Source organism: Oryctolagus cuniculus, chromosome 7, assembly GCF_964237555.1.
Source record: "Oryctolagus cuniculus chromosome 7, mOryCun1.1, whole genome shotgun sequence".
Taxonomy (NCBI): domain Eukaryota; kingdom Metazoa; phylum Chordata; class Mammalia; order Lagomorpha; family Leporidae; genus Oryctolagus; species Oryctolagus cuniculus.
In genome coordinates this window covers 29,856,589-29,883,386 of record NC_091438.1, presented here as the reverse complement: position 1 = coordinate 29,883,386, position 26,798 = coordinate 29,856,589, and the positions used below count along the sequence as shown (strand labels likewise).

General features: G+C 40.3%; 1 pseudogene; it reads left to right on the top strand.

Moving 5' to 3' along the window:
• LOC127493524 (adenylyl cyclase-associated protein 1-like) overlaps positions 1 to 26,798 on the top strand; it is a 47,067-nt pseudogene that overhangs the window by 5,083 nt on the left and 15,186 nt on the right.

Sequence of the window (26,798 nt, the reverse complement as noted above, 5' to 3'; positions counted from 1 at the left end):
CTCTAAAAAAAAAAAAAAGCAGGGCTTCTTTGGCAAGGTCCAAATTACAGTACTGAGAAATATGCTTCCATGTTTCAGTGACTTTAAAAAGCAAAGCTAAGGAATCTTATTTCCTTAACACAGCTTGTTATAGATGTAGAGATGATAGCACAAGAATACAAACACATAAATGCATAAATGCAGAGTTGTTAAAAGTTTGTGTGCCAGGGAGCCTGCTGGCATTCTGGAAGACCTAAAGACTCCCTTCAGAGAATAATTTTTAAATGCGTAGATTAAAATATAACTTGTTTTAAAGAGATAAATATTTAAATATAGTCATCAAAATACCAAATATAAAATTTTTGGTATGTATGTGTGTGTTTCATTATTAACTGAAGAGATAACAAGATTGTACTCCATAGATATCTCATAGCTACAACAATTTCAAAATAGTAATGGGCAAGCAAAATGTTTGATATAACTGTTCAAAAATTGTAATATGATAATGTTACTAGTATCAACAAAGTGACCACTAGACTTGATTTGTTATCTACATTTATAGACAGAAACTATACATCTCAATGAGAATTTAGCAAAAATAATGCTTTAATTACTTTTCCATCCAAGTTCATGGACCCAAAGTTAACAACTCCTTATCTTGATGATGGAAAGATCCATTCTCACATTCTGATGCACTTGAAAGCAATGTGGGGGCTTCAAAACCTGAGATATCAAAATAAGAGAATGTTTATATTACACGTGTATATTATGCACGTAGTATTGGGAGAAAAAGAAAAACAGATATAATAAAGGAATTTCTACAACTTTTCTAAAGTAGTTGTGATCAAATTTGAGGAAAAAAACATTTTTCAATGCCAGCAACTTGGAGGTAAGCAGGACATGAGAAGAATGGTCCTTCTTGATTGAAAGGCTGGGGAAGAGTAACTTCTAATGCATCTTCCTTTCTCAAGGAAGGAAGAAATGAGCTCCAATATTCATTATCTGGAGAGCACAAATATTAAAATCTTCAAAATTAAGATCAAATAGAAGTGGCAAGCAAACATCAAATTACTCCTTAGTTCCCTTTTTCCAAGGTATTCCCATGTTTGATGTAAACACTAATTCTGACCCCTGTCCCTTCTCTCACCAATTCTGAAAAGGTGTGAGCACTGTGGGAACTCTTAAAGGCAAAGGAGAGAAAATTCAAATTCACTCATATGGTTTAAATAATATGTTAGAAATCTCAGTTCCTTTGAACAACTGAAAATTGCTTGAATATTTAAGCATACATTTGTTCTTGGGAAACAAAATGTTCAGCTCTAGTGGTTGCCACAGCAACTGCCTGGGCTAAAAATACAAAATCTGCCATAAGAAAAAAAAAAAAGTATGTACCAAGCAGGAAAGGGAAGAGATGTGAAATCTCCCAAAGGAAGATCATTGCCTGAATCAGCCTTGAAAGCCGAGGATGTTCTTGTGGAAAGTCTGTCCGTGGGGTGAAGTGCTCAAACAGAAGCTTACTTCCTGCCCATCTCAAAGAATTTCTTCTCAACTCCCCTCCTTCCCTACGCCTCCCCCTCCCAGAAAGGTCACATTCTCTCTGAGTGGGGACAGCTCACACCTCTGAGGGTCATCCTGATTAACAGTACAGCAGGAAGGGGTGGAGTCCTTGCCACAGCATCACCACGAGAACCTGCTTCTCCTTGCTCCTACCTCAGGTTTGTCTTGGCCTCAGTCTTTCTTCTCCTAATAGGAGAGGGGATGAGTGGTTTCTCCTCCCACCACCATGAAGATGCCTCCTTCACTGTCTCACCACATCCTCTCACTGCGCCCGCCTCTGAGCTTTCTTCACACTGACCCTCCACTTGGAAATGTGCATTGCCCCCTTCAGGGTACTGAGTTCTCATCACTGACTTGCCTTAGAGGACACTTCTTTCCTACAGTTCCATGCAGCTTCTTTTGCTCCCACTATCTCTCCTTTCCTCTGAAATGCTCTTTCAAGGAGAGCTGGCAGCAGATTATTTTGTGTGCATTTAGTTAGTCTAGATTTCAGCTCCTGGGAGCAAGAACCTTGTAATAAACTTCTACTCTATTCCCTGTGGTCCCCAGCACAACGCCCAAAGCACACTTGTTGACAAAATCTGCTCTACCACTCTTGGAGAAGAAGGATAATTATTCCTGGGCAACATCTACCCTTGTGGGAGGTCCACAGTTCACAGCATTGGGATGAACCTACAATTGCAGTTTCATGATTAAATTCAATCCCAGGGATAACTATGTGATTCTCTTAACTCCAAGCAGGGCCTGGTGTTGTACAGCAGATTAAGCTGCTGCCTGTAACACCAACATCCCATAGGAGCACAGGTTTGAGTCCCAGTCACTCTACTTTCAATCCAGCTCACTGCTAAAGTATTAAGAAAGCAGCCAAAGATGACCCAGGTACTCGGGCCGCTGCCTCCCATGTGGGAGACCTGAAGTTCTGGCTCCTGGCTCCTGGCTTTGGCCTGGCCCATCTCCAGCCATTAAGGCCATTTGGGGAGTGATCCGATGAATGGAAGATCTTTCTCTCTCTCTGTTTCCTCTCCTCTCTCTGTAACTCTGCCTTTAAAATGAATAAATAAATGCATCTTAAACACACACACACACACACACACACACACAAAGAACTCCAAACCAATTGCAAAAGCCTCTCAAATCTGTAAATTTCACTGTCCACCCCCCCCCATTTTTGTCTAAGGAGTAGCACAATGGAAAGAAAGCTTACCAAATAATAAAATGAGAGTCCAATTACACTGAAGGATTACACTGAAGCAGAAAGACTGAGGATGTAGAACCAGAAAAACAAGTATCAGGTCCCAACACCACTCTGTTTTCCCATGGACAGCAGTTACTGACAATGGACTAATGTTTGTATAGCTATTTCCTCATCCATACAAAAAGATGGTATTGCTGTCCTCATAGTGAGGTTACTGTGAAGATCAAATCAGATGAGGAATACGTTAAAATGATTTCAGAAACACATCCTATTGCGCAAACAGTAGGTATCCAGGGTTAACTCCAACAGATAAAACCCAAAATGTATTCCTCCTGATGTCCCAAATCTATTTTTACTGTTATATCCTTTAGGATCAAGCTGAGTTGTTAAACTCTCTAATTCCTGGTAAATTAACAGGGCTAATTTGCATGATTGATTTTTGTCCCAGGCATTGTTCCAGACAGTCATAGATGATTTCTTTGCAACTCCTCAAATAAGAGGGATTAAAAAAATATATGAGGTTGGCCTGCGCCGCGGCTCACTAGGCTAATCATCTGACCTGTGGCCACCAGTACTCTGGGTTCTAGTCCTGGTTGCTCCTCTTCCAGTCCAGCTCTCTGCTGTGGCCCGGGAACGCAGTGGAAGATGGCCCAAGTGCTTGAGCCCTGCACCTGCATGGGAGACTGGGAGGAAACACCTGGCTCCTGGCTTCAGACCGGTGCAGCGCGCTGGCTGTAGTGGCCATTTGGGGGGTGAACCAATGGAAAAGGAAGACCTTTCTCTCTCTCTCTCTCTCTCTCTCTCTCTCTCTCACACAGTCTAACTCTGACTGTCAAATATATATATATATATATATATATATATATATGAGGGATATTCACAAAAATCCATGGAAAGTATGTATTATGAGAAAGTTATAAGGGATTTTTAAGGATTTTTATACCACAGTAAATTTATTTTAAAAAAAAACATTTATTTATTTATTTGAAAGTTAGAGTTACACAGAGAAGGAGAGACAGAGAGAGAGTATCTTTCATCCACTGGCTCACTACCCCCAATGGCTGCAAGGGCTAGCACTGGACCAGGCTGAAGCCAGTAGACAGAGCTGTATCCAGGTGTTTCATGTGGGTGGTGGATGTCCAAGAACTTGGGCCATCTTTCACCACTTTTTCTAGGCCATTAGTAGGAAAATGGGTCAGAAATAGAGCAACTGGACCACAAACCAGCTGCTGGTATGGGTACAGGATGCAGGCATTGTAAGCGCAGCTTTACCCCATATGCCACAACGCCAGATCCTGGTAACTTATTTTTAATTCTATTTTTCAACAAATGATTTGAAGTCCTCATGTAATATAATGAGGATTTATATTTGAATAGCAGCTCCCAGTGTAGAAAGCACTCACATTCACACCCGTGAGTCCTACCTGCACCACCTTTCTCCTGCCTTCTGGTCGAGGAAAGTAATACCCCAGGGAGACTGCAGCAGGAACTTTAAGGAAGTGAATGGAGAAGGAGCACCCTGCGAAGACAAGGGACTGTCATCAAGCATGTCCAGCTCCCACCACCTTCAGCCCCTTTCCTCTTTCTGCAGTTGAAGCCAGAATGTGTTTCTAGGCTGTGGGGTGAACTCGCCTTCCCAAAGTGTCCGTCTGTGAGCCTGGAGTGCTACAGCAGAAACCACTCAGGTCACATCCATGTGCTCTGGTGATGAGACCCCAACTCAGCACTGAGAAGGCCTGTGATGGCTGGCTCATAGCACAAAACACAATGCTGGGAGCAAGAAAATGCTGACCTTCCTGGCATTCAACAACTTCTTGGCTATTGGCACTCTTCTGGCAAATCAGGCCCCCTGGAAGGCTCTTGAACTCCTTCAGGGCACAATGGGCTTGCTGGAAGAGGCTTTTATCTACATTAACCTTTTAGGAAAGAGAGCCCCGCATCCCCAGCTCATTTAGCTCTTCCTTGTACCTATAGAATATGCATAATTATGTTCGATCAGCAGTCTGAAAGAATTTACTTAAAGCATCCTACACAAATGGCCAAAAATAGTCCAGGTTCTTCTCCAAGAGTCTGATTCACACCTAACTCTTGATGAGAATCTGAATTATATCTCTTTATTTTAAGTTATCTAACCAATTTCAATGTTGTTAAACCCCACTGGATATTGTATGGCACAAGAAATAAGCTCGCAATTGGCATTTGGCATAGCGGTTAAGACACCACTTTGGTTGTCTGTGAAAGATGGCACAAGTGCTTGTGCCCCTGCTATACATATGGGAGACCTGGAATAAGTTCCTTGTTCCTGGCTTTGGCCTGACCCAGTACTGGCCATTGCAGCCATTGAACCAGTGGATAGAAGATTGACATCTCTTCCCTCCTCCTCTCTTCCCCCACCACCTTGTAATTTTGACTTTCAAACAAATAAAGAAATCTTAAAAAAAAAAGAAATGCAGAATGAAGAGAATAAAAAGAAGAAACATGTTGAATGCTGATAGTATCAAACAATAAATATCCTACCATTTAAAATTAAATGTGCCAGGGGATTCCAATTCAGTCCCATCAAGGTGGCATGTACCAATGCCATCTCACCAGTCAAAGTGATCAATTTCAGTTCACAATTGATCATAATGATAGGTCTGTCAAAGGGACCACATAAACAAGACTAGTGTCTGCTAATATTAACTGATAGAATAAAAAAGGGAGAGAACGATCCAACATGGGAAGCGGGATAAATAGCAGACTCATAGAATGGCAGATGTCCTAAACAGCACTCTGGCCTCAGAATCAGCCCTTAAGGCATTTGGTTCTGCCTGAAGAGCCCATGAGAGTATTTTAGGCATGGAAAACCAAGACACTCTGGCAAAAAAAAAAAAAAAAAAAAAAAAAAAAACACCTAAATGAAAGATCTCTGCGAGTGAGATCCCAGTAGAAAGAATGAGCCATCAAAAAAGGAGGTACCTTTCTCTGAAGGGAGGATTGAACCTCCACTTTGACTATGACCTTGGCGAACTCAAAAGGCTTCCATAGCCTTGGCAACTCATGACAAGGGCCTAGGGAGATTACTGATGCCATAAACAAGAGTGTCAATTTGTTAAGTCAACAACAGGAGTCACTGTGCATTTACTCCGCCTGTAGGATCTCTGTCCTTAATGTGTTGTTCAATGTGAATTAATGCTATAACTAGTACTGAAATAGTATTTTACACTTTGTGTTTCTGTGTGGGTGCAAACTGTTGAAATCTTTACTTAATATATACTAAATTGATCTTCTGTATATAAAGATAATTGAAAATGAATCTTGATGTGAATGGAATGGGAAAGGGAGCGGGAGTTGGAGGGTTGTGGGTGGAAGGGAAGTTAAGGGAGGGGGGAAGCCATTGTAATCCATAAACTGTACTTTGGAAATTTATATTTGCTAAATAAAAGTTAAAAAATAAATAAGTAAATAAAATTTAATATCTATGGATAATGAAATAACATCAGTGTTACCAAAGAATTAAAGGTTACAGATAATGTATTCTGAGATGGTGAATTATAATAAGGTCTTAAAAACTCAGAAAAATAATAAAGCTACTAGTTTATATTTGCCATAGGTATATTTTATAATCTCAGTAGTAACCACCAGAAGATGTATATAAGTAGCAACAATAAGGAGAACATTTTGAAAAGCTTATTCAACAAAAAAGAGAAGAAAGAACAAAAAAAGTATGAACATGTATTTGAAAATAGAAATGCATATTAAGATGAAACACTTTGTTCTAAATTGTTCTTAACACAGATTAATGACTCAATTAAAATGAAAATTGTCACCCTAACTAGATGACTAAAACCAACATGAGTGTATTTCTTAAAAATAAGAAGCAACAGGCCTGCGTTGTGGTGTAGCTGGTCAAGCCTCCTCCTGTGACACCAGCATCCCATATGGGTGCTGGTTCGAGACCTGGATGCTCAACTTCTCATCCCGCTCCCCACCAAAGAACCTGGGAAAGCAGCAGAAGATGACCCAAGTGCTTGGGCCCCTGTAACGAAGTGGGAGACCTGAAAGGAACTCAGGACTCCTGGCTTCTCTCTGGCCCAGCTCCAGTGGTTGCGGCCATTTGAGGTGTGAATCAGTGGATGGAAGACCTCTGTGTGTGTGTGTGTGTCTCCTCTACCTCCTCCTCTCTCTGTAACTCTGCCTTTCAAATAAATAAAAGTACCCTTTAAAGTCAGAGGAAAGTAAAAATGATATGCTTGCAAACCTTCACCAGTGGAGAGCATCTGCAGATCTGAAGCTGTGATAATAACAGAGAATGCAGACAATAAGAAAAAAAAAACTAACAACAACAACAAAAAAACTAGAGTATAAAGGAGATATTTTAATGCCAAATTTTCAATCCAGCAGAAAGAATAATTCTAAAATTATATGAACTTCTGAAATAAGTTTAAAACACATGAAGCAAAAACTGATGGAAGTGAAAAGAGAAACTGACAAAGTCACAACCACAGAGGGCTACTTGACAAAGTTCTCTGGGAAACCAATGTATCAAGTTACAAGGACTCAGTAAGTAGAAAGGAGATTTGGAGCCACTGCTGTGCCACAGTAGGTTAAGCCTCTGCTGTGGAGCCAGCATCCAATTTGGGCCCCAATTTGAGGTATCCAGTTTGAGTCCCAGCTGATCCAGTTCCCATTCAACTCCTGCTAATGGCCTAGGAAAGCAGTGGAAGGTGACTCAAGTGTTTGGGCCTCTGTACCCATGTGGGAAACCTGGAAGAAGCTCCTGGTTCCTGGCTTTGGATCTGCCCAGCTCCAGCTGTTGTGGCCACTGGGGAGTGAACCAACAGATGGAAGACCTCTCTCTCTGTCTCTCCCTCTTTCTGTCTGTAGTTCTACCTCTCAAATAAGTAAATAATTTTTAAATAAATAAAAAAAGCAATGGAGATTTAAACAATGTGATTAACAAACTTGGAGATACATATCCATGAGGTTAAATAAAAAAATTCATGGAAAGTAGATTAAAAGATAATTTTATTCTGATGCCAAAAATTGAAATCCATGCATTCGCCGGCGCCACGGCTCAATAGGCTAATCCTCCGCCTCGCGGCACTGGCACACCAGGTTCTAGTCCTGGTTGGGGCACCGGATTCTGTCCCAGTTGTCCCTCTTCCAGGCCAGTTCTCTGCTGTGGCCAGGGAGTGCAGTGGAGGATGGCCCAGGTGCTTGGGCCTTGCACCCCATGGGAGACCAGGAGAAGCACCTGGCTCCTGGCTCCTGCCATCGGATCAGCGTGGTGCGCCGGCCACAGCGCGGCGGCCATTGAAGGGTGAACCAACGGCAAAAGGAAGACCTTTCTCTCTCTCTCTCTCTCTCTCTCTCACTGTCCACTCTGCCTGTGAAAAAAAAAAGAAAAGAAAAGAAATCCATGCATTCATGTGGTCTCAAAAACTCATAAAAATGCTTGTGATGAAAAAACCGTGTAAATTTCAAAATTTTTATACTACCAATTATCTTATTTTTAATTCTATTATTTCCACAAGATATTTAGAGAACCTCAAATAGAGCTACAGAGCTATACCTGCAAGTAGAGGCTTATAGAAATATAGATACATTTGTAAATACAACATCGAAATACACATCCATTATGTACATACATAGACTCCTACCCAAAGGTGATATGTTTATTGATAAAACGTTTAAACAAATTACAAAGAATTGTAATAATTCAAAGTATACTTCTCAGACCATAGTGGAATTAAGCCACAAAATGAATAAAGATAGTTAGAAGGTTTTCAAGCATCTGAATATAGGAATTAAGCAATATTCTTCAAAATAACCCTTAGTTAAATAAAGAAATCACTCCAAAAGTGTTTTACAAATATTTTCAGTTGAATAACTTAAATGATGTAACATATTAAACTTGTGAGGTACAACCGAAGTGATACTTAGAGGTAAATTTATAAGCTTAAAATGCATATAATGGGAAAAAAAGGAAGGCTAAAATCAGTATCTAGAAAATATCACAAGAAGATAACAAAAGAATATCAAATTAAACCCAAAGGAAGTAAAAGAAAAAAATTATAAAGGTAAAAGCCGAACATAATTATATAATAAAAGTTTCAGACTGGTTATCAATTGTAGGTAAAAATTTGTTCTTAGAAAAGTCCAGGGGCCAGTGTTGTGGCTCAGTGAGTTAAAGCCACACCCGCAACACTGGCATTCCATGTGGGTGCTGGTTTAAGTCCCAGTTGCTCCACTTCTGACCCAGCTCCCTATTGATGTGCCTGGGCAAGCAATGGAGGATGGCCCAAGTCCCTGGGCCCCTGCACCCTTGTGGAGACCTTGAGGAAGCTCCTGGCTTCTGCCTGGGCCAGCCTTAGTCATTGCAGCCGTTTCAGGAGTGAACCAATGGATCAAAGATCTCCCTCTCCCCCCCCCACCCCGTAACTCTACCTCTCAAATAAATACATAAATCTTAAAAAAATAGAAAAATCTAATAATATTGATAAATTCATAATAAGATTAATGATAGAAAAAGAAATAATAAATAACCAATACCAAGAAAAAAAGCAGATACTACCAAAGATCCTAAAGCCATTACAATTATGAGACTATTATATTAATTTATGACAAGTGTGTTTTGAAAATTTAGATAAAATAGGCAAATTCTTAAAAAAAAACTATAAAAATGACGTGGAAGAAAACAGAAATTCAAAATATTTTCATAGTTATTAGGAAAGAAATCTATAACAAAATCTTTCCCACAGAGAAATCTCCTGGCCCATATGACTTGAGTAAGAATTCTTCTCTACACTTCTAATTTGGCATGTCAGGAGCTTATAAGTTTCCATCCCACCCTAACAACCAATAAAAATATAAACAAATTAAAACATCAACAATTCTTTTGAGATCCATCAGAGAAGTAGGCTCACAGGGCAAACTGTGGCCCCCAGAATTGGAGAGACCACACAGGTATGTCAGAGAGGCTCATCTATTGGAGCAGAAATCTACATGGGAATCAGTTCTAGCGCAGGAAGTGCTGAGCTATAATTGACAGATTGCTGGAGGCTCACTGCTGAGAAGAGAAGCCAGTTACAGGGCTCCAGGATTTTGTGATTTTATCTCCAGGAGCCCTACCACTGGGTCATCACAACAAACCCTGGAGAAAATTCCTCAGTGCCTCCAGCAGAAGGAAAAGAACAGTATCCATTCTGTAAATGCCAGAATCGCTCTATTCTTAACAGAGCTTATCCTCATTACAGATTGTTTTACGAAAGTGTAACATTTCTTGCCATTTTTGTTCAATATCATACTGCAAATCTTGGCTAATGCAAAGACAAGAATATAAAATATGCAGAGGGTGTATAATAGTTTCTCTGTAAATAAGCATTGAAGTAATGAGTGAATTATTTAAAATCCTAATAAAACAAAAGTCATCTATAGTGAACAAGGAGGCAGTGATGGATGAAGAAATATAATGAAACTGCAAGCTTTAGGTGTGCAGCAGGGTAACAATCAGAAATAATTCAAAGAATTATTGGAAAGAAATCAAAGAATTACTGAGTGTCTGAGGCCCAGATGAAGATGGGCAGGTTAGGGATATTTAGAACAAGTTAGCCGGTGCATTGGTCTTTATTTTGCAACACTCGCCAGTTTAGGAACAGAAGTGGTGCACATGAATACTGATGCTGTTTGATGAGATGTGGGAATATTCAGGGTAGAAAACAGGTTGGAAGACTTCGGGGGAAGGATGTTTGGGTGTCAGGAATAGAGTTACTGATATGATTGATCATTGAGCCCAGGATTAGTAGGATGGAAAAGAGAGACACCTGAAGGTTGTGAAGAAGACCAGGGAGTGTAAGGAAGAAGAGACTAGGTGCAATAACAAGAAATGACCGTCAAAAAGGAGGATTTTAGAGTCTGAAGTCTTGGGGTTGCAGCATAAAGGAATCATCCTTTTACACAGCCATGGTGTGTCTGTTCTGTGAGTGACAGGAACACCAGCACAGATCATGCTGGAGAGATCTGTCTTGTTAAAGTCACTGCAGAAAGAGGGGTTGTAAAATACAAATGACTAGGTAGATTCAGAAACAAGAGGTGCCTAGAGAGACCACATAAAGAGTATCCCCATGAGGTAGACAACGAAGTGGTCCACTGCCAAGGGAAGAGTGAGTGAGTCAGTAACATTTAGGGTTGAATGGAATAGGGTTAGGAGAAAAGGTAGATTAGGCGTATATGCGGGTTGAACAGGAAGAGGTCTATTTTTAAGGTGATATTGCCGTTCTGCCCTGTGCTCACTGGAATCCATGACTCAGCTCCTGGGGCTTACACAAGAGCACATTTCCCAGCTTCCCTTGCAGCTAGGTATGGGCTTTGGCTCAGTGCTGGCTAAAGGAACACCGTGGGACTTTGGCATGCCCTCTCCTGAACGGACCTAAAGAAATCTCCCACACAATCTACTTCCTTTCCTCCATTTGATGGCCCAGCAGAGGACCCAGAGAGGATTTTTCTCTGGGGCCCACGAAGAGGGCTGGAAAACATTTTCTTAAAGAGCAAGATGCAAATGTTTTATATTTTTATGTGCCAAGAAGCAAAATCAAGGATACAATGTAGGTATTGGGGCTAGTATTTGGCTAATAGTTAACATACCACTTGGGAGGTCTGCATACTATATTAGAGTGTCTGAATTCATGCTCCAGCTCTGTTCCCAATCCTAACTTCCAACTAATGTGCACACTGTGAAACATCATATGATGTTTCAATTGATTAGGTCTCTGTCTCCTATGTGGAAGACCTGGATTGAGTTTGCAGCTCTTGGCTTTGGCCTTACCCAGACCTGGCTACCTCCTCTCTCTCTCTCTCTTCTCAAATAAATAAAATAAAAATAAGTATTTAAATAGGATAAAATCCATTTTTAGCTCATGGGATGCACAAAAACAAGCAACAGGTAAATTTAGCCCATAGGCCATCATTTGCTGTTCACTGCCAAGAGTGTTTTATGCTGAGCTGGAAGGAGCCTGAGTCTCTTCCCCTACCACTATGACTATACTTCACATAGGTTAGAAATAAACTTCTGTTATGCTTAGTCATGAAATTTAAGTGTTGTTCAATATACTGGTTATCCAATCCTGACTAAAAAGGAGAATAGAGAAGGGTCTGGGGTTATAGTGCAGCCAGATAAACTGCTGCCTGCAAGGTCATCATCCCATATTGGAGCACTGGCTGGACTCCCAGCTGCTCTGCTTCCCACCCAGCTCCCTGCTGATGAACCTGGGGAGGCAGTGGAGGATGCCCAATTACTTAGGGTCCTGTCACCCATGTGGGAGACCTGGATGCAACTCAAGGTTCTTGACTTTGATCTGGACCAGCCTTAGACATTGAAGCTATTTGGAGACTGAGCTAGTAAATGGAAGATGTGTCTCTCTCTCTAACTTCCCCTTCCCAACCCTTACTCTCACCTTCAAATAAATAAATCAACCAATCTTAAAAAAATATAGAGATGAGAGAAATATGGAAGATAAGAAGAAAGTGTGCCTTAAAATAAGGTTTAATATTTTATTGAGAATCTGCTTTATGTTAAGCCCTGGACTAAGTGTTTTACATGCTTTATCACAGCTAATTTTACAAAAAGAGGTAGATATTATCATATGCATTTTACACATGAAGAAAATGGAAGCTAAGTGAATTGCTCAAGTCAAAGAGTTAAAAAGTAGTTAACTTGGACTTGAACCTAAGTTGCTTTGGTTCCAAAGCCTATTCTCTTTAACAGACATGTCAACCTACCTCCCAGGAATGGAATGAATTGCAGGAAGAAATGCAGTGCATGGCTGAATCTCGTTTACTTATTTACCTGATCATCCTTAATTCCTAACATCTAGTTCCAAGAATGGCTTAAGTACATTTTTATTATTTAAGAGGTTGTATACAAACTGACCCCAGATAATACAATACAGCCATATATTAGAAACTAATATATAGCTGTAAGCCCTGGAGAAAATGCCTCACACACACTAGTTATTGTTAAAATAAACACAAGAAGAGATCTTTGGCCAGTAAAATTCCATGCACCGAAGTCCCAGAGGCCAGTCTCAGATTCTTATCTCTCTCTCTCTCTTCCCCATGGTTATAAAAATATGCTTATTTGGCTTTAATGCACAAGGAATATGGTCTTGGGTGAATGAGAATGTAAAAATTATCATGCTATCCACAGTAGGAACAGGTAGGTAACCATTCATATCAATATCACAAGAATAAAATTGTGCACCTGTCCAGAAATGCCTACACATAGGGCAAATGGCCTTGTGCATTTCAGTAATCCCTGAAATGATCACTGCACAAGGAGTTTTTAAATGTTTATAGAAATGTCATATTAGGAAAAACTACACGTGGTTTAAAAAATTTTTCGCTGAAGTAAACTTAGCTGTCAATTCCATTTTCATGAACTTTTTAGAAGTACCCTCATATTATCAGAGACTGTTCAATAACTGATGCTCTTAATGAAATTTGGGCACTCCAAAAATATAAGGACAGCTATAACTATTCTAGAATTAGAAAAAATGGCAATCATGCCATCAAATATTATTAATTTAAAATTATGGCTGGCTTTCAAAAAAATACTAATTGCCTGAAAAAACTCATGAGTGACACATTTCACACCCCCAAATGTGAGATAAACAAGATGTTCTCAGGATGGGTCGATATTTATTAGCAAACTGAATTTAAGGTGACTAATGCTAAAATGTCATGTGTTGTCCTCATTGTCTGAGGAATGTTGGGAACAAAAAAATTGGGGGGTTGGGGGTAGTGTGCCAAACCAAATCTGTAGTCTTGTATTCTTTGCACTGAAGATGTAGTAGATAAACCTCTGCACATTAAAGATGTAATTGGTAGACTTCTGTAGTCAGCAATCCTGATTATTTACTTTTCCAAATAAATTTGAACTTCAGCTGCCCTGATACCTTGGGTAAAAGCAGTTTGGGAAAATTGTGATGAGGAAATATTTTTCAGGTTTGAACATATTACAGAATTGATATATGTAGAACCAAGAAAAAGGATGAAAGACATGCAAGCAATTTATGCAGTTTTACATGCATGGCATTTTAAATTCCTTGCTTTTGTTTCAACCAAGGGACATAGGTACAACTTATCGACCATCACACCAACACATCATTTGGTTTCTGGTGACAATCCTAATGAGGAATAATCAGAATGGCCTAATGGGTTTGCCTTTATCAGAGAGAGAGAGAGAGAGAGAGGGAGGGAGGGAGGGAGGGAGGAAGGAAGGAAGGAAGGAAGGAAGGAAGGAAGGAAGGAAGGAAGGAAGGAGCTAGCAGTATTAATGCGAGGCACAACTCTGATGTGGTGACTGACTTGCAAAATCTAGTAGAAAGATTGAAGATGGCAGTGGGCCACCTGGAGGCAGAATCCTGTCCCTTTGACATGAACCCAGGGTATGGAAACAGTCCTTCCAAAGGGGCATCTCTAAGTGCGGTCATTTGACTCACTGCTTGCTGGTGCTGTGGGTAGAGTACTTGAAGGTGAATGAAGAGACTGGGGGAGATGTGCAGACACAGAGATGGTGCACACAGGTCTGGAGCTGGAGTGAGCTCTCTTGGTTACAGCCTCTCCACGCCAGCAGCCAGCAGATAATAAGCTGCATGATTTGTTGACATCCATCTCAGAGCAGAACCAAGAAGTGATAACATTTTGGGAGAAAAACTGGGGCAGCAAGTTGTTCCCAATTACCTGGCAGCTGTCAGAGGAAGCATCCAGGCCCTGGGGTGGCTGGCAATGGCCTCCAAGCCTGACCCCTATGTGAAAGAAATGAATGATGCTGCCATGTTTTATATAAACTGAATCCTCAAGGAATAAAAGAATGTGGATAAGAAGCATGTGGAATGGGTCAACACCTACTTGAATATCTGGATGGAGCTGGCAGGCTTACATTTAAGGAATTGCATACCACCCAGCTAGCCTGCAGCAAAATGGTGACCAAGCAAAAGAACTGAGTGGACTGCCATCTGGACTCTTGCTGGGTCAGGTCCTTCTCCCCTGCTGCCTGATCCATCTACCCTCCACCAAGTCCCTACCGATTCAGGCTTCAGTGACTCTGCCTCCTGCTCAGCACTGTCTACACAGATTACCCAGGGAGACAGCATCACACATGCCCTGAAATATGTGTCTGATGATATGAGGACTCACAGGAAGCCTGCCCTGACTGCTCAGAGTGGTCCAGTATGCAGTGACCCTAAACCATTCTCTGCATCTAAACCCCAAAAAAGCCCATCCCCCAAATCAGCTACAAAAAAGGAGCCACCTGTATTGAAAGTGAAGACAGACGCCGTGCCATGGCTCACTTGGATAATCCTCTGCCTGCAGTACCAGCATCCCATATGGGCACCGGTTCTAGTCCCAGCTGCACCTCTTCCAGTCCAGCTCTCTGCTGTGGCCCGGGAAGGCAGTGGAGGATGGCCCAAGTGCTTGGACCTCTGCACCCGCATGGGAGACTGGGAGGAAACACCTGGCTCCTGGCTTCAGACCGGTGCAGTTCAGGCCGTGGTGGCCATTTGCGGGGGGTGAACCAAAGGAAAGACCTCTCTCTCTGTCTCTCTCTCTTTCACTGTCTAACTCTATCTGTCAAATAAAAAAAAATTAAGAAGAAAGTGAGGGCAAGAGATGGAGAGTTGAAAATCAAGAGAATGTTTCCAACCTAGGGATCAATGACACCGAGCTGAAACAGGTGGCTTACATATATAAGCATGTCAACACAACACTGCAAATCAAGGGCAAGAGTAACTCAGGGATAACTAAAAAACTCAGTCTGGTGTTCGATGACGTGGTGGGCAATGTGGAGATAATCGAAGATCAAGTAATGAATAAAGTGCCAACAATTTCCATTAAAAAAAACAAAGGCTGGCGCCCTTACTTGAGCAAGAATGCCAAATCTTCTGAGATGAACGTCCTCATTCCTACAGGAGGCAGTGACTTCAGTGAGTTCCCAGTCCTGGAGCAGTTCAAGACTGTACGGAATGGGCATCAGTTGGCGATCACAGTGACAGTGCCACTGGGTTCTGTGCCCTCTCGCTCCACACCATGGAATAACTCTGTATCAAGATGGTTCTTTCCTAATTTCCTCTATGTCTCTGCTCTTAAACTGCTTCTCTGCTTTGAGAAGCATAGCTACCTGCCTTCACTAAAATATACCTCAGGCTGAGATTTGGAGCAGGATAGTCGGTCAATTGATCTTTTGCATCAGGGTGCAGCTTCTTTATCTCTGTGCAGCCACACCAGCAATCCATTCTTAAGGAACTGCAGACCAGGACTGGTGGATTTTTGCTCTCAGTGTTTGGATTATTCTACCAAGTACAGTTATTTGGGAAGAATAAGACAGTCTCAGGAATTAACACACCAGAATACTCATGCTAGTGAATTTTTTTCTAACAGTGAACATAGAGCTAAGAGGAGCTGTTTTGATTCCAGAGAGTTATTCTAACCAAATTAATCCTTCACCTTTGACAAGTTTGGCAAGGGTTGCCCTGGACCAAAGGCTGAAACTTGACCATCTTGCATTCCAAACAAAACTGTTTTCTCTAAGCATTCCTTTTGTTCTGCATCCCATAGCCTGCCTCGACCATGACAGAGTAGGTTCTCTGGTATCAGCTGCTATATCAGTGCCCATCACTGAGGGCAGGTGGACCCTTTCTTTCTCTAGCATCCCTGCCCAGCACCTTCCTACAGAGAAGGCTCTAAATACACACACACACACACACACACACCCCACTCCAAAGAATCTAGCATTCTTCTTTCCTTGCCAGGTGCTGGTCACCTGTTTCCTTTGCCTCTTGTCGTGCTCAATAGTATGTGGCTTCTGTCCTGGCACCTGAACAAAGGACTAAAACCACCACAAGCTGTTTTTAGGTTTTGATGTATGTAAGGATCTTGCACAACATCGTGAATATAAATTTAAGTATTTCCCTCTAGAACAAGCACTTACCAAAGTATGCAGCTTCTTTTTGGTGGGAAGAGAGATTGTCCTGTGACTTCTACCCATTACTTGGGGCCTGTGGAAGTAAACCTTTATGAACTTAAAGCTATATAGAAAATAAAATGAAGTTAATACTCCCCCAAAACTGGCAATATTCAAAACACAATGCTCTCAACACTTATGACAAAGAATACCTCCGAGTAGTAGATAAAGTAGTAGAAGTAGATAGTAGTAGTGGTAAAGAATACTACTTACTCTGAGTACTGGTGTGAAAATCAGGGGATTACGAAGCAAGAGCAATGAAGAGAAAAATCCATGGAAGTGTTTGTTTGTTTGTTTTTAGCCAAAATTAGACAAGTTGTTGCTCCCCTCCACTTCCCAGCTTACTCATCTACAAAAGGAATGAGTTAGATATGATACGGTCCTTTCTATCTCTCACATGCTAAGAGTCTCCACTGCTCCCTAATAGCTCTTTAACCTTGGAAACTCAAGAAAGAGTGCCCCTCACTTCAGTAACCATGTAGAAAAATTGTGAATTCTAAACTAAGTCCAATGCCCTTTGATATATTTTTGGGTCTTTGATTTCCATTCAGTTGCTCTTAATTAAATCATGAAATCTTGGAGGATTTAAATATTATCCAATCACAAATATATTGCGATGAGGAGCCTGGGTTGGGGAATTTGTCCAAGGTTACATGCAGTGGCACAGGCAGAGCTGGAATCTGACTTTCTTGATTGCAAATCCTCTATCTTATGATGATACCTCTTTGGTACTCATACATATTTAGGACAAGGTTAAGACTGAAATTATGGGGAATATCCACAAGCTTTTAGAGCTAGAATAAGAAGCAGGGTAGGGGCTGGTGCTGTGGCATAGTGGGTAAAGCCACCACTTGCAGTGCTAGCATCCCATATGGGTGTTGGTTCGAATCCTGGCTGCTCTACTTCTGATCCAGTTCTCTGCTATGGCCTGGGAAGGCAAAAGAAGATGGCCCAAGTCCTTGGGCCCCTGAACCTGCATGGGAGACCTGGAGGAAGCTCCTGCCTCCTGGCTTTGGATCAGCACAGCTCTGGCCATTGTGGCCAATTGGGGAGAGAACCAGCAGATGGAAGATTTGTCTCTCTTTCTTACTCTCTGTCTCTCCTTCTCTCCCTGTGTAACTCTGACTTTCAAATAAAATAAATAAATTTAAAAAAAGAAGCAGGGGAGCCAATTTAAGATGAAGTAGAAATTCTTTTAAAAAATTAATAAAACATTATCATGTAGTAAAGTGCCTCCAGGGATAAGAATCTGGCCTCCTTTATCAACACAGAGCTCAATGAAAACTCAGTCTTATGTGTAAATGCGTTTTTGTTGAAGTTTTTCCATTGAGATTGAGGAAGGGCAAACTGATTTAGATAAAATGAGAACTGACCTCAGCTGACCCAAAATTTTTGCCCAAATAGTAAAACAAAGCCCCAATCAAATTCTAGCCTCAGCAAGAAAGTTCAAAGAAAGGTCAGGAAAGGGGAGGGTGGAAGAAGATGGAGAATGAGAAATAAAAACATTCGTATGATTCTTCTCTTCCTGACCAAAAGGTTCACTGCCAAATTGTCCTAAGAAAGGCTGTTTATGCAGACCTCCCAGCCCAGCTAAAAGAAAACTAGGATTCAGCTCAGTGGGTTTTTTACAGTTCCCAAAGCAGAACAATTCAGTGCAGCTCTGAACTTCTGCTCTCTTAGATAAACAGTTTCTCTTACATTGAGGAGACATTCATTGAGTGAAAAAATGTGTGTGCCTCTTTCCCAAGGAGGCAATGTTTGAAAAATTATTTAGTGTTCAAGTGTAATTAAAAGAAAGGAGTCGCAAAGCTAAAGGCAGCTATCATAAAGACCAGGCATCCTAGGTCTGCTAAGACAGAGGAAGTAACTCAGCATCTCCAAGACCATAGTGAGAACACAAACTTGATACCAAGAGCTAGGGACAGACCCTGATGTCTCCTGAACGAATTTCACAGAGCATCAAGGTTATTTCATGATGGGAATTCATAAAAGATCACAAGAAGTTACTTGTTTGAAAAGTTTATGCCATGAAATTCTCAAGCTCTTCCTCAATCCATGCCTTGAGATGGCTTCAAGGAGAGAAGGTCGGATTGAATAAAATGATGTTTTGATTTAATGCAGCAGTTACCATATTTCATAAGTAATTCAAGTTACCATTCGAAAGGCATCCATGAGAGATTTGGAACAAACGTATTTAGGGGCAGCGGTCATCAAAATCTGACTTCAGTTAGCTGACTTAAAATGAAGTTTGCATAATCCCAAATTGCATGCTGCACTGAAAATGTGGCCCCAGCCTGAGTGTAGGAAACAGGGAATTGTTCCATGAGAGATGCAATACTCTCTGCCCATTGTGCTGGCTAGTCTTTGTGGGTATGATTTGTGCCTTGGGAGAGGAAAAGTAAACATTAGAAGTTCTATCCTAGGGGGACCAGCACCGTGGCTTACTTGCTTAATTCTCTGCCTACGGAGCCGGAATCCCATATGGGCACCAGTTCTAGTCCCGGCTGCTCCTGTAAAAATCCAGCTCTCTGCTGTGGCCTGGGAAAGCAGTAGAAGATGGCTCACATGCTTGGGCCCCTGCACCTGCATGGGAAACCAGGAAGAAGCTCCTGGCTCCTGGCTTTGGATCGGCGCAACTCCAGCCATTGCGACGATCTGGGGAGGGAACCAATGGAAAGAAGCCCTTTTTCTCTGTCTCTCTCTCACTGTCTAACTCTATATGTCAAATAAAAAAAAATAAGTTCTATCATAGGAGGAAGGGAAATAGCACTGCAGGCCTGGGGACTAACTACATTCCCCACTCACTCCCAGCCCACTAGCTGAATACACAATTGAATTAATTATAATAATAATGATATCAATAGTTAATGTCTTTGAACATTTATGGAATGTATAAGGGGAAGTACTTAGTTCTTCATTGAGAGGCACAGAGAAAAGTTTATTTAGTCATAAATGTGTGCAAGGTACCAATTTTGTGTCAGATAGTATGCACTAAAGGGAAGGGATGAATTAGATTTGATTCAGTGCTTGACAAGCTTGTAATCTAGTGGATGGGGAGATACAAACGATGGTGAGGCCAGATCTTTAAGAGGAGCCGATTCCCTTCTGCAGAAAATGGAGTCCATATGGAGGGCTGAGACCAACCTATTCCATGAACCTCATTCCTATATCTTCATGGAGAAAGTGGAACTAGTGCAGTAGAAATCAGAGGGTAGCATATCTAAGACCAAGACACCAGCATTGTTGTCTGGTAAGGGCTCACTCTCTGCTTCCAACAGGGTGCCCATTACTGCAACCTCCAGAGGGCATGAACACTAGGTCTTCATGTGGCAGAATGGCAAGAGCACTCCCTTAATCCTGTGCCCATTTATAAGAGTGCTGATCCCATTCAAGAGGGCAGAGCCCTTATGACTTAATCTCCCAAAGACCACATTTCTTAATATGGTTGTGTTATGGATTATGAATTTTAGAGGGGCAAGAACATGCAACCAATAGCAGCAAGTATTTGGCAAGTGAAGTGGGAAGAAGGACTCAATTTTTTTGTTTTTAGTTTTCTGTATTCAAAGTCTCATTTAATCATTATAGGGAACCTCAGAATTAGGTATGCATATACCAATTTTACTAAGTTTTAGAGAGCTCAAATCATTTTTGTAAGCCCTCACAATGAATTTTAAAAATAGTAAGCAATATTTCTTGTCTCCAGAACTAAGACTGTATGTGTGTTGACTCATTTAACCCCCTTAAGTGGATATGATTATGCATCACTTTGCAGATAAGAAGGCTGAGGCATGGAGGTGGGGGGATGAGTTAAGTGCTCTCCCAAGGCTGCAGAGCTGATAAATAACTTATCTGGGACTTCAATCTAATTATTTGTCTCCTAACTCTAATCAGTCTTTGGCAAACCTGAGCTACTAGCCTATCCTTTCTAATTCCAAAATCTGTCTTTTTTTCTACACAGCACATATGTGTCTATGTTAAATACATAAGGACTTAATTATAGAAACTTCAATTTAAAACTTCACTATTCTAGTTTTGTAAATTTAAAACTATTGTGAAATTAAAAATAAAGGAATATGAACTGGGGGCCGGTGCTGTGTCGTAGCAGGTAAAGCCACCACCTGCAGTGCCAGCAACCCATACTGTGGCCATTTGTGTCCCGACTGCTCCACTTCCAATCCAGCTCCCTGATTTTGCGCTGTGAAAGCAGTAGAAGATGGCCCAAGTCCTTGCGTCCCTGCACCCATGTGTGAGACCGAGAAGAAGCTCCTGGCTCCTGGCTTTGGATCAGCTCAGCTGTAGCCATTGCTGCCATTTGGGGAGTGAACTAATGGATACAAGATCTCTCTCTCTCTCTCCCCCTCTCTGTAACAACTCTGCCTTTCAAATAAAATAAATAAATCTTTAAAAATATATATGAAATAACTTTTTAACAAAAAGAATTTCCAAAGGGAATGGACTGTAAGTAGTGAGCCTCTGCTCTAAAATGCATTGAGACAGAGGAAACATAATAGAAAAGACATGGTAAAAGAGAGACAAGTATTACACATGGGTCTACCATACAGAAATGTGAGTCACCAATCCTAAGCCAGCATTTGATTCTTATATGGTTTCTAATTAACCAATCTAGAATCTTTTTCACTCCAAAATGACACCTTAAGACAATGAGAAAATTCTTTTCCACTTACAATATTTACCTCTATAGTAAGCCTTACAGGAGGGCTGAGCCCATTGGAAGGAGACTTTTGTGCTGAACTTGAAAGTGCCCACTTTGATCCCATCCCAATAAGTCCTGCTGCCTGAATGTGATAATCACTATTGCTTCCCACCCACCAGCCATTTGCTTTGATCTTCTTCCTAAGGGAACGTTAATTTTGTTCAGATATTGAAAAGCCAATTATTTCAGGGATGAGCAAAGCTCTAAGAGATTGAGTCCAACACACTAACTCTGTTGGAAAATGATGAGTTCAGACCTGGTCTGTAATACAATCTTGGCTGGAGTGATGTCAAAGGGAGTCTGTAGGTGAGGCTCTGGGAAAGCTTTTTCTCACTCCTAAAAATGGATGCAAGTCTAGCAGCTTCATTTTCTGCCTCTAAATGTTGTCACCTGCTTAAGACACCTGCGATGAGAGAGCCATCTGGTACCAGCTTCAGGGGACAAATGAAATTATTGTAGATGACAGAGCAGAAAAAAGGATTGAGACTGAGTCTTTGATGATGGCCCCGATTAAACTAGCTTTGGAATTTCTCTCTATCTGAGGTTCTCCTTAAGAGAGAAAATATGCAGCTTTGTCATTTACTTGTTTATTTATGTGATTTGTCTTTGTTATAACAATTTTGCCTCCTAACAATTAAAGCTCTGTTTATTTCCCATATTTACTTCTTTCATTTAATTGCTGTTTTTACAGTAACTTTTAACATTTTTCCATATTTACTTTATATGTAAATAAAAGCATCCTAACTAATAAACCGATATACCACATTCACTCATCGGGTTTAAAACACTGCATCTAGGGGCTGGCGCTGTGGTGTAGCAGGTAAAGCTACCACCTGCGGTATTGGCATTGCATAAGGGCACTGGTTCAAGTCCTAGCTGCGGCACTTCTGATCCAGCTCTCTGCTATGGCTTGGGAAAGCAGTAGAAGATGGTCCAAGTGCTTGGGATCCTGCACCCATGTAGGAGACCTGGAAGAAACTCCTGGCTCCTGGCTTTGGATTGGCATAGCTCCAGCTAGCTTTTGTGGCCATTTGGGGAGTGAGTCAGCAGACGGAAGACCTCTCTCTCTGTCTCTATCTGCTTTCAAATAAATAAATAAATCTTAAAATAAATTGCATCTCTAAGAATCTCATCATAAAATGTAAAGTTTCTCTGGGAAGACTATGAAATAAAAAGCTAATAACAGTAGAAATTATTTTAAAACAATAAAATCATCATTGGTATTAGGCATCGTAATAGGTTTAAAATCTGCTAGGTCTGTTTCTTTGCTTATTCTATTCATTTTAAAAATTTTATTTTCATTCTATTTAAGAGGCAGACAAAGAAAGAAACAGAGAAAGACAGACAGGGATTTTCATCTGCTGAGTCACTCCCCACAAGCCCACAATAGCCCAGTCCGAGCCAGGCCAAAGCCAAGAGCTCAAACTGAATCAAACTCCACACAAGCGGCACAAATGCAAATACTTATCCAGCACAGCTTCTCAGGTGCACATTAGCAGGAAGCTGGGATTGAGCATGTGGCCAGCCTTGAACCCAGCACTGCGATATGGGATGTGGGTATGCAAAGTAGCATCTTAATTGCTGTGTCAGATGCAGGTCAAAGATTAAAATCCATCTTTCCATCTTGCCTACTTGGTGATCTTGGGAAAACTCTTTTGATTTCTCTGGTACTGATACTTCAAAAATTTAAGATATACTTTTATATATTTTATATATTATATTTATATTTTAAGATATATTTTAAATATTTTATATGTAATATTTATATTGTATATTTTAATATATATTTTGAGATATTGAGTTTTTTAAAGATTTTAAAATTTTTTATTTATATAAGGTGAACAAATTTCATGTATTTCATATATTTAGATTTAGGAGCATAGTGATAACATCCTACTCTACCCTCCCTCCTACTTCCACTCTACTTTCCCTCCTCTTTCCTTTCTTAGTTTTTCTATTAATTTTTAAAATGACATACAAAATTTTGATAATATATATCAAACACAGTAAAATTGGTATCTGTTGCTATTGTATCTATTGGTATATGCTTTAGTAAATTTTTCTCATCTACAAAATTGATAAAATAAAACTAAGCTGCTGTGGTTTACTAGGGCACGAAAGGAGACATGAAGGTATATAATCAGCACTTTGTACATAACTTTAGTAGTCACTGTGGACAAAAAATGGAGTGATCAGATGAACTGGGGGCATGGAGTGAAGGTGTTTCTATCTGGTGATGGTCTCGAGAGACCAGTGGAGCTCTAAATATTACAGAAGGTGCACCACAGATGGGGCAGAAGCCCAAAGACCTGGACCTTCCTAAAACTAGAGACCATGAAGAAAATTTGACATTACAGACCCACAGAGGTATCAGACTGGTATTCTAGATAGACTATCCAAAGGATATCTCTTGAATAGGTCTTTGGTTCTTAGTTTCTCTCCTTCTCTCTCCCTTCCTCCTTTCTCTCTTTCCCTCTCTCCCTCCCTCTCTTTCCCCCATTCCTTTTCTCCCTCCTCCCATTGAACACCTCTCTGTGCTCTTATACATTCAGTGACCTGTAACTGACCTTGAAGTTCCTCTATGATTTTTATACCAATTCCATCAAAAATATTAAGGTTGATAGCTGAACTTTGGTCTTAAACCAAAGAATGCGGGCATCTGTGGTTCTACTGCAAGAATTCCAGCAAGTACAATGACTTAACAGTTCTAGACCAGCTAAGGAGTTGATTTGTGGTGACTCTGAACGGTCTATTTACTTACCTGGATCATAATTTCCTTGCCTATAAAACAAGAGGGTCTGCATTAGCTGTATTTTCTGAGCATGGAGTCACCAGCTGGGTCTTTTGTGTGAGCATTCAATCCCATTTGTCTTTTCAGTCAGTGTATAGAATAATGTCTCTCTCTATAGCTACCATATTATATAAACATGTCCCTGTGGATATTTCTATAGTATCTAGATGACCTAGCAGAGATTACCAAAGTCATTTCCTCTTCATCTTTGGTATGCAGTTAAGCATACTTTTCTTGGCCTCCCTGCAGAGTTGGGGCCACATGACTGAGTTCTGGTTGATGCAGTGCAAGACAAAATGATCTCCAGGGGTAGCCACAGAAACAATCCTCCACTCACCTTACCTCTTTATTCCCCTATCTGCTGTTGGAGCCAACAGATCTAGTGGAGAACTTTGAAAAATGTGTTAAGGCCACCTGATAAAAATAGTTCACCTCAAACTCTCCATCCAGTCTCAGACCAAGGCCCTGCCATCTCTCACTGAACTATGAAATAAATGAGAAATACATATTTATTTTGTTATGCCACTGAATTCAGGAGATTGGTTAGTATTGTATTTGGTCTATGACTGAACAACCCATCTATGAAAAGTCTTCTTAGATCCAGGCAACATGTTACCTTCCTTTTAAAATAAATCTAGTAGATTTATTCCTAGGCATTCAGTATAGTATTGAAGCTATAATGTGTGGTTATACATGGTGTCATTTAGAAAACAGCTGCATTGAAGTACAATTAACATACAATAAAATTAACATATTAAAAATATATAAAGTTTTTATATTTGTTTATATCATTTATAATTCATTTTCTCATTTTTGCTGGAGTATAGGAGTGAAATTGTAATATATTAACTATATCCAATACCCTTGCTGAATTCACTATTAATCTTAATAGATTTTTAGAACTTTTTTTTTAACTTTTATTTAATGAATATAAATTTCCAAAGTACAGAATATGGATTACAATGGCTTCCCCCCCATAACGTCACTCCCACCCGCAACCCTCCCCTTATCCACTCCATCTCCCCTTCCATTCACATCAAGATTCATTTTCGATTCTCTTTATATACAGAAGATCAGTTTAGCATACATTAAGTAAAGATTTCAACAGTTTGCTCCCACACAGAAACATAAAGTGAAAAATACTGTTTGAGTACTAGTTATAGCATTAAATCTCAATGTACAGCACACTAAGGACAAAGATCCTACATGAGGAGTAAGTGCACAGTGACTCCTGTTGTTGACTTAACAAATTGACACTCTTGTTTATGGCATCAGTAATCACCCTAGGCTCTTGTCATGAGCTGCCAAGGCTATGGAAGCCCCCTGAGTTCACTGACTCTGATCATTTTTAGAACGTTTTTGTTTATACAGTCATGATGTCTGCAAAAAATATAGCTCTGTGTCTTCTTTTCCAATCCTTAATATTTTCATTTTGCTTTTCTGTGCTAGCTAAGACTGCCAGTAAAGTGATGATTAGAAATGGCGATAGTGGACATCCTTGTCTCATTCCCGATTTCAGAAATGTTTACTATTTCACCATTAATGCTTACAACCAACTAATATACTTTTTTTACAATTCTTTTTTATTTTTCATTTTTTATTTGGAAGCCAGAGAAACAGATTTCTCCCATCTGCTGCTTTACTTCTCAAATGCCTGCAACAGCCAGGGCAAGGCCAGGCTGAAGCCAAGAGCCCAGAATTCAAACTGGGTCTCCACTCCTAGGTTCATATCCCAAAGATTTGAAAACAGGTAAACATATTTCATATTCATAGCATCACTATTCATAACGTGCAAAAAGTAGAAGTAACTCAAGTGTCCATCAATTTATGAAGATGGTACATCCATACAATAAATTATATGGTAACAAAGCAGAATAAAATACTAATTATATTACAGTATTAATCTTCTTGGAAACATAATGCTAAGTGAAGGAAGCCAGCCAGAAAAGTCCACATATTATATGATTCCACTAATATGAAACACCTAGAATAGGCAAATCTATATGGACAGAAAGTAGGTAAGTGTTGCTAGGGGAAATGAGGGAATGAGGAAAGGTGCCTCTAGGTACTTAATTTTCGGGGCGAGGAGATGATGAAAATATTCCAAGTTTAGATTATGGTGATAGTTTCACATTCTGTCAATATATGACAGCCGCTGAACTATATTATACAGTTTAAGTGAATGAACTCTGAAGAGTGCAAATTGTGCCTCAATAAAGCTATTTGCTGTAACACAGCATGGACAAAGGACTTGAATAGGTATTTCCCCAAAGAAAATTACAAAAAATTCCAGGAAGCATTAAACATCATTGATAATTAATGAAATGCAAATAAAAACCATAATTAGATGCCACCACAAAGCTATTAGGATGGCTCTATTTTTTAAAAAAATGGGAAATAATAAGTGATGCATTGACAAGGATATAGAGAAATAGGAAACCTAGCACACCGCTGGTGGGAATATAAAGTGATTTAGTAATTGTGGGAAACAGTTTATCAGTTCCTCAAAAATTTAAACAGAATTAACATATGGCCCAGCAATTCCACAACTAGTTATACA